At 43.3% G+C, this 13,446-nt stretch overlaps 1 long non-coding RNA gene across 1 annotated transcript in view; it reads right to left on the bottom strand.

Annotated features, from left to right (window-relative positions):
- Window positions 1–5,022: 5,022 nt before the first annotated feature.
- LOC112550107 overlaps window positions 5,023–13,446 on the bottom strand; it is a 10,042-nt gene continuing 1,618 nt past the window's right edge. The window contains exons 2-3 of the long non-coding RNA XR_003093774.1: window positions 8,376–8,446; window positions 5,023–5,152 (exon numbers count right to left, since the gene is read on the bottom strand). This is a non-coding gene — a long non-coding RNA (uncharacterized LOC112550107). The remainder of the gene's footprint in view (window positions 5,153–8,375; window positions 8,447–13,446) is intronic.

Below are 13,446 nucleotides of genomic sequence, written 5' to 3'. Positions count from 1 at the left end.
AACAAAACTCTTGCTTGCATCCATAGATTCTTCTCAAGTAAATCTCAGGGTGTCATATTCCCACTGTACTTGGCCTTGGTGAGACCACAGCTGGAGTATGGTACACAATTCAAGAAGGATGTGGAGAAGCTTGAGAGAGTCCAGAGGAGAGCCACACGCATGGTCAGAGGGCAAGAGAATAGACCTTATGAAGAGAGGCTGAGAGCCATGGGACTCTTCAGCCTGGAAAAGTGCAGGCTCAGGGGTGACCTGGTAGTAGCTTATAGGTATATAAAGGGTGTGCATCAGGATCTGGGGGAACATCTGTTCACCAGAGTGCCCCAAGGGATGACAAAGTCCAATGGTCACAAGCTCCTCCAAAACCATTTTAAGTTGGACATAAGGAAAACATTCTTTACAGTCTGAGCCCCCAAAGCCTGGAATAGACTCCCTCCAGAGGTGGTGCAGGCACCTGCTCTAGACTCTTTTAAGAACAGTTTGAATGCTTATCTTGCTGGGATCCTTTGACCCTAGCTGACTTCCTGCCCCTGAGGCAGGGGGCTGGATTTGATGATCTTTCAAGGTCTCTTCCAGCCCTAATGTCTATGAAACCTATGAAATCTATAAATTAACACACATTTCAATATTTTTTTTGGTTAGATCTTAAATGGAATAATATAGTCCTAGGTCCCTAGCTTATTATTAAAGCTTTTGTTACTTTTTAACTTGATAAAAATGTGTTGTATTATGTCTGATGCTCCACACCATCTGCACCCTCCTTTTCAAAATCTTAGATCTGCACATGGACATATCCTGATTCTTTGATTCTTTTCCATAATCCTTTTCCTCTGTGATTTTGTTTTCTTCTCATATAAGATTAATATGTGTATAATCCAGTAGAGCAAGCCTCTCTGTACTAGGCACTATACATTAAAGCTGGTTGGGATTCCCTCGCCATCTACCAAAAAAATCCTCCTTTAAATTTTTTTCGTAGAAATATTCTAGTTTCCCTTTCAGGAAAAAAAATGTGTTTCACTTCCTTGTACTTTTTATTTATTCTAACCCTTGCTGTTTAAAATGCAAAGTGTTATGTTCTTCTGAAAGTGTTACTAACCAAGAGAAAGTGGCACTTTCAAGTGTAAGTGTATTTTCTCATTTTGTTCTATAGCATAATAGTAAGGAAATATGCGTATTCACTGGCCCCAAAAGTTGATAATCTTTTCTTTTATTTGTATGACAAAAATGGTGCATTGGTCATATTTCACATTAGATGGAGCTGAGCCAGGATCAAGATGGGTTGTCGAGGGCATTGAGGTTTCCAGGGCAATGGAAGACAGGGCATTCTGTGACTATGTGGTTTGTGGTCTGTGTGGGGGTGCCACATTCACAAGCGGCACTTGATGTCAGGCACATTTCATGCATGTTATGGTGGAAGCAGCCATAGCTGGTTTGAAGCCTATTGAGGCAGACCCAGAAGTGTCTGTCCAAATCAAAGCCAGGAGGTCTCATAGAGGGGCTTGGGATGAATGTTTTGAGCCTGCAGTTCTCAGAGACCCATCATTCTTCCCATAGTTGTGCAGCCCAGTTGTCTGGGGAAGAGCCTTTGGAAACAGGTGGTGCAGGTAGGTGATGAGGGGCTTCCTAGTTCAGAGGTGCTGCCCAACTGGAGGGTTTGAGCAGATGTGTGGGTGTAGGTAGTGATTATGGTTGATTATGAATCAATAAAAATGCCAAAGTTTATCATCTGAATAGACTAGATGATAAACTAGAAAGGCTAAGAGAGGAAGAAGTACTGTCTCCTTTTTATGAACAGGGAAGTGAGACTTTGTAGAAATAAAAGAGGTGATCCAGCACTGCATGTATGATTTTTAGGTAAAGGAATAGGCCCATCAGGTTCCTATACACATGCAGAGAGGCTGCTACGACATGCTATAATTACAGCACATTGGAATAGACTCGATTAATCGAGTCTGTTGGAACATGGTAATTACTGTGCTCCTGCAGACTCTGGTGTCATGTGTATCAGTGTCCCCACATTGAAAAATGGCAGTGGGAGCGCTTTAACTAAAACTCATTTGATGAACTTTAGTTAAAGCACCCCCGCGACCATTTTTAAGCACGGGGATACTGATGCACATGACACTCCGGGCGCTTTAATTAGAGCGGCTCTCAGAGACACAATAATTAAAGTGTCCCCCTACCCCCTTCCCCAGCCGCTGTATAAATGCCCATTGACTTTAAAGTGCTGCTGGTTTTCCTCAGTTGGAGCCAATGTGGACTCTGTAATGCTCTTTAAGATGGATTTTTGAATTTTCTTGTTTTCTCTCTGTCTCAGGGCACTTCAGTGCCTGCTCCTAGGGAGTAGAAACTGCCAGGGGGAGAGAGCCCTGGCAGAACATAATGAGCACAGCTGCGGGTTGCCGGGGCAACTAAGGAGAGCCAGCTGCCTGTAGGAGGCAGGGCCTGGCCCTTATAAAGCCCAGGGCTGAGGCCAGGCTGGCAGTTCTCTGCCAGCAGCCAAAGGGGCAGAAGCTCCTGGAGCTAGGAGGCGAGCAATGCAGGAACCACTCTAGCTGAGAGAAGGATGGCAGCTCTGAGAGGTTTGAGTACCATGGGTTAGCCAGGAGGCTTTATGTTTGAGTTATAGCCAGGAGGCTCGAGTTTATGTTCAGGCTTTGATCTTACACCAGAGGCTTGGGTGAGGCTGTAGGGGTTGGAGGAGGCCTCATAGGGACCCCAGAGAGCGGGGCCCCAGCACCCGAGGAGGGCGCAGTGTCCTCATAGGGACCCCAGAGAAGGTGGGGTGCCCTAGCGCCAGTGAGGGTGCAGTCTAGCACCAAGAGGGTGCGTTATCCTCTTAGGGACACCAGAGAGTGTGGGGGCCCCAGCGCCTGAGGGAGGGCACAGTTCAGCGCCAAGAGGGCTCATTATCCTCATAGGGACACCAGAGAGTGTGGGGTGCCCTAGCGCCAAGAGGGCGCATTATCCTCATAGGGACCCCAGAGGGTGCGGGGTGCCCTAGCGCCAGTGGGGCGCAGTCCAGCGCCAGGAGGGCGTATTATCCTCATAGCGCCAGGGCGGGTGCAGCTGGCTGTGAAGAGCGCAACCAGTGGGTTGCGGACAGGGGACACAGACCCCGGGTTGTGTGCGAAGCCCACAAGGGGGGGAGCGCCATACAGGACTGTCGGGAAGTCCAGGGTGGGCATGGCGAGCCCCAAAGAGGGGGAGCGCCCTACAGGACTGTCAGGAAGCCTGAGGTGGGCACGGCGAGCCCCGAAGAGGGGGAGCGCCATACTAGGAAGCCCAGGATAGGCGCAGCAGACGCCAGCAAGGGCATCATTTGCGGGGTGCATAGACCCCAGCCCCAGGGAGGGGCGATTATTGAGGAGCCCTAGAGCAGGGCAATATTGAGGAGCCCAGGACGGGCGTGGCGGACCCGGTGATAGGCCTACACTGCAGGAAAACCCTGGACGGGCAGGGTGCTGCGGTAGACCCCGATGGAAGGGGTTAGTGGCACAGCACCCCAGGAGAAGGGCAAGGGGCTGCGGTTGTCCCCGGTAAAAGGGGATAGCAGCGCGGTGAGCCCGGGATCAGAGAGGGTAGTAGGGCGGTGGGCCCAAAAGACCGGTGGCCAGAGAGGATGTCCCAGAGGGGACTAGCTTATTGGAGAGAAGGCTCAAGAGTGGGCGTAGGTGTATTCGGACAGGACAACGTCTTTCCCATCAGCGAGGCTTGGGGCGTGGTATTAGGGGCTGGTAGGAGCCACGCGTAACCCATAAGGCTAGGGTGCTTGGGGAAGCACCCATTACACTGGGAGACCCCCAGGGGGTTCAGGGACAGAGGTCCCGAGTAGCCGTGCCCAGGGAGTCATAGGCAGCCTCCCGAACCTACTGAACATCAAAGGCGTGGCGGACGAGAATAAGAGGGTGCCTTGGGCCGGCCTTGACATGGAGCAAGGGACCTCGAGGAGATCACGGCCCTCCTAAGGGACCCCGCCGTGACACTCTCCAATTATTTACTTGCTTTATGTATCTTGTCTGTCTTAGTATTTTCCCCAATGTCCACAGTTATACCTCTCCAGTCACAGAATAGTTATTTTCTATTTTTTTTAGACTCTTTTGATTTCTAATTCAATATTCAAGGAACATATTAGTACCTATATTCCACTTGTATATTCTCTTTTTATCATTCTCTTACTTATTCATTTAAAACTTATTTTACTGTAGTGTAGGAAATGCCTCTTGGTGGAAATATCTTCTTTTTAATCTTGCTGTCACATTCTGAGACAGTTTTCAACAGATTGCTCTGTTAGTTTTAAATCTGAAGGTAACCCATTAACATCATCCCAATTTATATTGTTTTTGTCCATTCTTATGGAGTTGGAAGATAATGAAGTCTGTGAAAAAGATTTTAATGGGGTTGCACTTCACTTTGAAATTTAGAGACAATTGTCCCCTCACAAATGAACCAAACTCATCTAAAATGTCTGTTTTAAAATGAGTATATTTACCTTTATTTCCTTGCACCATACTTCCTTGTATCATATTGCATTTTTACCAATTTCTACTACTAGTATTTTTACAAATATTGTAAAATTATTTGGAATTTTAAGGCTACAGTTTACTAGAATTCTGTAATTATGAATTGCATTGCTCAATCTCCAATGAAAAACGTTTTGTTTTTTTTCCCCAAAGCAAACATTTAGTCTCAACAGGCACAGATTTAGAGGCACCATTTGTGTGTTTAATTCTGAGCAAGCAGAATCAAAGCAAATATTTTCCCTTATATTTTCCATTGTGAAGTTTTTAATTGTAATTGGTTTTAATTTTTTGTTCTTGAAAACTGTTCTTTTAACAATGACACTAAAAAAACTTCTGTGACAAATTAGAAATAATAATACCTCTTGATTTTTTTTTTTTTTTTTATGGCAATAGCATTTTCTAAATGGCTATTTCCCCTGTCACAACAGTGGTAGTCAGAAATCATGAGACGTTGTTGTTGTTTTTTTTTTTTTTTAATACTAAAATGTTGAAGGAGACGGGTTGCTTTCTGGTGTCCTAGCCTCCAGTGGTCACAATTTCAAGTTTTTCCACAACAATCATGGGGACTAGTACTTCTTGTTGTTTTATTTTAATTGAAGTTGAGATTTAATGTAATCAAATGAGTGTAGGAACTGGGAATGAAAAGAAAAATACCAAAGACTGTAAGACTCAACAGCACTGGAAACATTGGTATCATAGAGCATTGTTAAAGTGTATGTGTAGTTGTGTTTCTGCCTACGTTACCTTTCTCATCTGGTGTACAGTGATGTCTACTGAGACCAACTGATGCCCCGTCCTGCAACCTTTACTTACCTGAGGAATCCTTAGGAATATGCTGTTTATGCATTAAGTCGCAAGAAAATAATTCTTCAATGGGACTAAATTTGAATAATGTCTTTGGGTAAATCCAAAGCCTTAGGCACTGGAACAATTAAACTTTCTGATGGTGAAAGTGTTCTTGATTTCATTTCTAGTATTGTTCTCCTAGCATCTCATAGGTGCAAATAAATGACAAAGTTATTCTCTGGGCTCCCAGTTCTTCAACAAATAATGATTATATGGTTAACATGAAGTTCTGTCACCCACATTGTTTCTGAATCTCTATCTTCCTAAAGGGAAAATATAATGTGGATTTAGTAAGGATATATAGGGATGAAATTTAAGCTATGCCTCAACCTACTGATGGCAATGCGAGTTTGACCATTGACTGAACAGGCTTTGGAGGAGATGTTTAAATTTTCAAAGTAAATACACTCAAAGTAGCTAAGTGTTACAATAGAGTTAGACCATAAGCTGAATATGAGCCAATAGTGTGCTCTTGTTGCCAAAAGGCCAAATCAGGGGAAGTGATTCTTTGTCTCTCTTCATTACTGGTGAGACCTCACTTGCAGTACAGTGTACAGTTTTGAACCCTGCACTTCAAGTAGGATGTGGACAGATTGAAAAGAGTCCAGCACAGAGCAACAAAACTGATTAGAGGCTTGGGAAGCATAACTTGTAAGGAAAGTCTGAAAAACCTAAGGTTATTTAATCTGGAGAAGAGAAGACTGAGAGGCAAATTGATAACAATCTTCAAATACCCAAAAGGTGATTGTAGAAAGGGTGCAAATGGGCTTTTCTCTGTGGTCATAGGTAGGGACCTACTTAAACTGCAGTGAGAGAGAGCTTTTTTCACAGTCCACCAATGGCAGACGGAGCCAATTTTGTGGGCATTTCATAGTGGCCCTACCCCTCACTGCTGATTGGTGGAGAGGCCTGCCCCTGGGTGCTGATTGGCAGAAAGGTCCCGGGGGAAGGAGGGATGAGGGGGCAGCTGCCATCCTGATCGTTGGCTGCTCTTCATGTGGCCCTGCCCCTCAGCAGTCCCTACTGCCAGGAGGGGAAGGCTCTAGCTCATGGGGCAGCTGCCCCCTTGGACCCTCCTCTCCCTGCTGAGGAGACTTTGCCAATAAGCACTGTCTTCCACTGGGAAGCCAGCATTTTATTTTTTATTAAGGTTTTTTTTTGTTGTTGATTTTGTGGATTTTACACACAATCCTAGATTTTTGTGGTTTCCACGAAATCTGTAAAACCATGAATTAAGTAAGTCTCTAGTCTTGTGAATAGGGCTACAAGTTTCATAGTTTCATAGTTGGTAGGGTCAGAAGGGACCTGAGCAGATCAAGTCCAACCCCCTGCCATGGGCAGGAAAGAGTACTGGGGTCAAACGACCCTGGTAAGGTGTTCATCCAACCTCCTTTTAAAGACCCCCAGGGTAGGAGCCAGCACCACTTCTCTTGGAAATTGGTTCCAGATCCTAGCTGCCCTGTGAAGTAGCGCCTCCTGATATCTAGCCTGAATCTACTTTCTGCCAGCTTGTAACCATTATTTCTTGTCAGTGCTCGGGGGAACAGGGACTCTCCAATGCCTGCTGGTCCACATCCCTCCTGAAGTGCGGTGCCAGAACTGGACGCAGTTCTCCATCTGCAGCCTGACCTCTGTGGCATAGAGGGAGAGGGTCACCTCCTTGGACCTGCTTGAGATGCATCTGTGGATGCATGACAAGGTACAGTTGGCCTTCCTGACTGCATCCCCACGCTGCTGGCCCATGTTCATTTTGGCATCAATAATGACTCCAAGATCCTTTTCTGCTTCTGCATGACAAGAAGGGAGTTCCCAAGCATGTAGGTATGTGATGGACTCAAGTTCCAGTAGAGGAAATTTAGGACTTTAGGGTTAACTTTTTGACTGTAAGGGCATCCAAGCATTAGAAGAGGCCTACTAGAGAAGTTGTGGAATCTCCATCCCTGGAAATATTAAAGACCAGGTTGGACAGACACTTGGCTTGGCTTGCTTAGTCATGATGATCCTGCCTTGAGCATAGGGCTGCTTTGGATGACCTTGTGATGACCTTCCAGCCCTAATTCCCTGTGATCCTATGAGTCCTACTTGTGGCGTTACCAAGGAAACACAGTTTACTTAAAATGAGTAGTAATAGCAAAGGACATACAATTCTGCATTCTTTAGGTTTACAGAACAAAGGAGAATGAAGTTCCTTGCTTTTATTCAAATGAGAACTCTCTGTAGACCCTCAACTTTGAAGTCCTTGACAGACACTGCTTTCAGCCCTTTGCCTGTCATTTTTCCCTTGGTAACATGATGATGTTTAATACCAGATGAATACCTCATATAGTTTCTTAGGGAGGTGAGGGGGCTGCCACACGGGCAAAACTGACATTTAAGCTAAGCATATTTTTACATGCAACTTGATTGGTCCCCATCTTTGTAGTCTCAGTGGGTGTGTCTACACAAGACGTGGAGTTGACTTACTAGCTTGGCAGTAAATGTTGCACATCCACATGTGCACCCCTATGAGGCTGGAGTAATCTAATTGGCTCTGCAGCAGGGTAGGACTTATAACTACAAGTACTATCCTATTGCAGTTTTTTACTTTGTATCAGCACACTTGTAGACACTGTCCCAGCTGGCTGGGACACAAGGGTGCTTTAGTGCAGGGGCTGCCTGCCAGCTAGCTTCACATTGAAGCACCCTCATGCCCCAGCCAGCCCTTCTGCAGCATGTTGAGCTGGAGGAAGCTGCCCCAGGCTGGCAGGCTGATTCTTGGGGCCACCGCCAGCTGGGGCTACTCCCCCCAGTTCAACATGCTGCAGTCTCTGGCACATGTTCAAACACTGCACCCGGGAGCAATAAATTCTGGTGTTTATTGCTTTGCATTAATTGCACATGTAGATGTCCCCAGTGTGGAGTATGAATAAGCATACAAACTGTATCTTATCACTCAATTTGACCCTTTCAGTTGAAACACATCAGCAGGCACTGTAGGGGAAATTTGCATAGGTAAGCCACAAGCTTTACCTGTTCTGGAAATAGAGGACTTTAATCCCCTTGATGTACTTCATGTTGGGATAGGATACAATGTTTGTTCTCTGCAAAGGAAGAAGAAAAGGAAAGATGAAAACACATCTGCTAAAGATGACACTTCAGCTGAAGTAACTATAATAGCCTGCCTTCAGTCTTTAATAGACTTTTTTTTCTGTAGCTGTGCCACATCAGTGATAACAGCACCAGACAGGTGCACACAGGCTTCTTTCCAGTACCACATATTTAAAATACAGCTATTTGAACAACTGTGTTTGTGGTCTCTGAAGCCTGAAATTAAAGTGATCAGACAGAAGACAACGTGCCTGTCAGTCTGCCTCCCTTACTCTCAATTGTGTATCATTTAAATCACCAGTAAATATATCATACTTTTTTAACTATGTGAACATAAAATATGATATCCACAATTGGAGGAATTGACTGCAGGAAAAGCGCTTATTGCTAAGGCAGTAATGAGATGGAAAAAAAAAACATTTTCCAAGGGAGGATACTTAAACACAACAATCATGTAACACATTTATGAATGAAATTAATAGTTTTTCATTTTAGCTTACTTTTCCCTGCTCAAATGTATTTGGACATGTGATGTTGAGTCAGATTAACTTAAAGCAGTTGCAGGAACAATTATCTGTTCAAACTGGATCAGCTGTACCCTTGCAAAAGAATTAATATTATAAATATCCAGACCTAGTTCTGGATTTCTGTGCGCATTTTAATCTCCAAATTGAACAGACTTTTGTTACAGCCTTAAGGTTATACATTATGCATCTGGATAGATTCATTTTTGTTAACAAAACTGCTCAAGCTGGCTGGCAGCATCTGCATTTCCTGTATTTAGCATAATTGCTCAATTTGCTAAAAAATATATTTAACCTTGAAATTTAAGAAATGTAAAACTATTTGGAGGCAGATGTAAAGGAAAAGGAAACTGAGCTCTTAAGTGAAAATGAGTTTCTTCAGCGCTTTAGGTGTTTATACACATGAGGGGTGGGGGGCACTTTAATTAGAGCAGCTCATGTATCAGCATCCCTGCACTGAAAAATGGCTTGAATGAGCTTTAGTTAAAGTGCCCCTGCCACCATTTTTCAATGTGGGGATACCAGTACAGGAGGAGACTTGATTAATCAAGTCTGCTCCGATGTGCTGTAATTATAGCATGTCAGAGCAGCCTCGCTGCACATGTATAAGCACTCTTTATGAACAAACCTTGAACTACCTAAAGATTTTGGACCAAAAATATGCCTCTAGAGGGCCTGCACCCATCTTTGACAATAGAAGCAGAACCTCTAAATGACCACATGTTTTAAGGAGGCTTCAACCTGAACCTCCAGTTTTTCAGTTCTATGCCCCTATCAAAAGTACCAATGGGAGTTAGGAATCTAGTCCCATTGACCTGTAGTCATAGACTAAAAGCTGCCACTTAGTTATTTCAGTACTTTATTCCTGCAAATCCTACTGTCTTATGATCCTTTCCTAATCTGATATGATTAGGGACCTAATGAAATGGAGGAGGAAGGTGGCTGATTTTGTGAGCTGATCTTGGGGCTGGCCATCATTTCTGCAGGCTTGTTGCGGTGCCCCTCCTCAACCCCACTGATTGGTTGAGGGCCAATTGTGGCCCTGCCCTTCACTGCTGAAAGGCTGACAGCTGTCTATCATGTGGCCTTTCCCTTTGCTGCTGATTGACCAAGATGGGCAGGGCCATGAGATGGACAGCCTACTCAGCAAATCAGCAATGAGGGGCAGGTAGGGTGGGGCGGTAGCTTCCATCTTGGCTGCTCCCCTTTGCACTAGCAGCTCCCCCCTCCACCTGCTTTGGGCTGCAAGGCTGGGTTGCAGTGGTCATGAGGACCTCTGGATCTCACTGGGCATCTAGCATTTTATTTTTAGTAAGTTTTTTTTTGTGGGTGTGGATTTCATGGACAATGCCCAATTTCAGTTTCTGCGAAATCTGGGAAATTGTGAACTGAGTAGATCCCTAGATATGATAGACAGTAAAATTCTGATGCATGTATAATCTATGCTTAGAGTGATTTGTTCAGACTACCTCTGGAGTGGGAGCATCTCTGCTAAGAACTACTGTTAACTGCAGCAAACATGTTTTATGCAACATACATGCTTTTCTCTTTTCTGGCAGTACCTTCTTTTTTATATTAGCTACCTACCCTCAACTCTAAGTTTGTACCACTTGTTTTGAATGAAGTATAGCTCCTGCAGGAGGCAGGGGAACCAGAGTGGCTGTGAAATGTAAGGTGAGCATACCATGAGGACTAAGCTGATTTGTGCCTTTTGAAGATTTGTTTTCACTTCAAAATTCATATGGGTTTTTAGTTGGGTGTTGTCCCTAACATGGCGTTCATGCAAAGACCAATGCTTTTTGCTAGATCATGGTGGTACTTTAAACCCAGGCCACTTGGCCTATTATTAGATACAGCCTGAAGCCCAGGCACTACTGACATTTGGATGGCAATCTGCGTGCACTGCAGTGTGGACATAGGCTTAACTAAGGGAGTTCTAATATCTAGCACTTTAGCATTGTCTTTCTCCCTGAGTGCTCTGAAAGGCAATCAAGCTTCCCACAACAAAACTGGGAAGAAATCATGGAGAAGCTCAGGTAAACCATAGGATATGTCCCCAGAGCAATAGCTCCTCCACACTCACACTAGTTGGTTGCTTGTACCAGAGTGCCCAACGCCTGAACTAACTCTTGAGTGAAAAAATGCTGTCCTGTATTGCCTTTAGATCATGTATCTATTCTATCTCAAGACATGTGTCATGAACACTTCAGGTTTTTTGAGAATATACCTTATATATTCTGAAAAAAGTTTGAACATATGATTAGAAGGAGCCTCTTGAGAGAACTGAGTCCAGTCCATGTATTTTGTAGGCAATATTTTATTCAAAGAGTCCTAAAAAAATTATCCACTCTAAACCCTCACATACCACAACTCCAAAGCATATGTAAAAATAAAAAATACCCTATAACATATTATACGTAAAAAGCAGTAGAGCAAGGCATGGTTAATGCTCTAGTACTGCAGTGGCACACAAGCAACCATATATTTAAAAAAAAAAAAGTTGTAAAGATATAAAATTCAGTCTAAGACCCCTTCAGAAAATCAGAATTAAGATTAGAATTAAAACTAAATCTTTGTCCCTCAACTTTCATCCAGATATACAAAGAGATGTACAAGGAATCCATCTTGCTTCAAACTTCTGAGTATGGGCTGACTTTCAAGTGAATGAATTCAAATTGTAAGGTAAAGTTGATGGCTTCATTCTGCAACTGGACTAAACTGAGTGTTTTGCACAGGTTTGAGTCCAACTTATTAAAAACCATCATGCATTTACAAAGATGAATTTGGAAACCAGTGATCCAGGAGTAAAGGTTTTAGCTGCTGATAGGCAGCCTGGATGAAGTACTTATCCCAGTGGGGTTAGTTAAGGCTGAGCTTCTCAATCCATCCTTCAGAGAATGGTCAGATCAGGAAGAGGGGAGCAGTTCATTGATGTCATAGTATCAAAACAGGACCCCTAAATATGAGGGATTCAGTAGGGAACTAGTTTAAATAAAATAAAAACTAGCAATTGTTCTACCTCTGCATATATTAAAATATATTTTTTAACCTGAACTCATTCATCCATTCTAGTATTAATTGAAAGTGCTTGATATAAAATACTATTTTCCATGTTCCAAATCTTTCCTGAAGACATATATAGATTTATCTACAGTGGGCCAATCTTGTAGCTATATTATTTCAATATGTAATTGTTGGAACAAGTCCTCCTCTTAATTTCAAATATAGGTAACACATACTACAGGCAAACTACTTCAGAGGGAGTCACAGCCTGGGCTAAATTCATTACTCATTCAATGTGTGAAAACACACCATTCCTAGGAGCAAAGCCAGAATGCCCATCAGAATAAAACAGAGCTGAATAATAGTGTTTTTCATCAAGTGTCCATTTGATGCAGGGTAAATGAGAAATTTTAAAACTCTCTTAGTATAGATTAAATTGTGATGGATCACATTCATTTTCAAGGACGTTATGTGTTTGGTAGAAAGTACATGAAAACTGGAAGCGTTTGGGGTTTGTTTGCTCTAGTATAGGTATTGGCAACCTTTAAGGAGTTAGGGGTACCAAATGAACAGAGTTTGCTCTAAAGGCTGGCCATCGCTTTGCCCTATTGCAACAATACCACTGACCTCCCAGTTTTGCAGGCTGGATAATATTGCTTAATGGGCTGGATTTGATCTGTAGGCTGTAGGTTGCTCTTTTGAACAATGTAACTGTAAAGCTTCTTACCAAACAAATTCATGCCACTTCTTACAATTCAATTTTAAAATGAAATTTATGCAGTAGTGTCTAGTCCTTTGTGTGAAAAGCCATTATATGACTGACTGTGTTAACAATTGTTTCTTTCTCCTAATTTTGTTTATGGATTTCTGGGAAAGTTACTAAATCATGGAAGGGCAGCTATTGGGTCGGGGGGGTGGGGTAGGTCTCATCTTTATATAACCATGTTTCAACTATAGAACCTGTCAATGGCAATGACTATTCCATCTATTGTACAGGTATGTCTACTTTTGCCAAAGAATTTTCCAGAATTTCATCTCTGTCTGCTGTCAAATTTGCAGATAACAACATAACTCCTAGCACTTTTTCCATTTGTATCTACATGTAAGCTTACAGCCTTACTTTAATGATGTTGGCTTGACTGTAGTCATACATGCTTTTGTTATATCCAGGTTACACTATGCAGTGTGTCATGTTTGGAGTTACATTAATGAGAAATGGGAATTTTCAACTAGAAGATATTTTAAGAACTTGACTGTTTAGGTGAGGGGATCAGCAACATTACACCTCTGCTGTGTGCTATTCTATCTAATGATGCTCAACCTCAGGCCTCTGGGCTGGATCTGGTCCACAGAGTAGGGGGACCATAAGTCCCGTTTTAGCTGGGATAGTCCTGGATTTTAGAGGCTGGTCCCAGCCAGCTATTGGGAATTATAATGGGTGTCCCAGGCATAGGTGATGCATGGGG

Source organism: Alligator sinensis, unplaced genomic scaffold (genome assembly GCF_000455745.1).
Source record: "Alligator sinensis unplaced genomic scaffold, ASM45574v1 scaffold65_1, whole genome shotgun sequence".
Lineage (NCBI taxonomy): Eukaryota > Metazoa > Chordata > Crocodylia > Alligatoridae > Alligator > Alligator sinensis.
The sequence above is the reverse complement of the archived record's forward strand: the minus strand, read 5'-3'. Positions and strand labels throughout refer to the sequence as shown.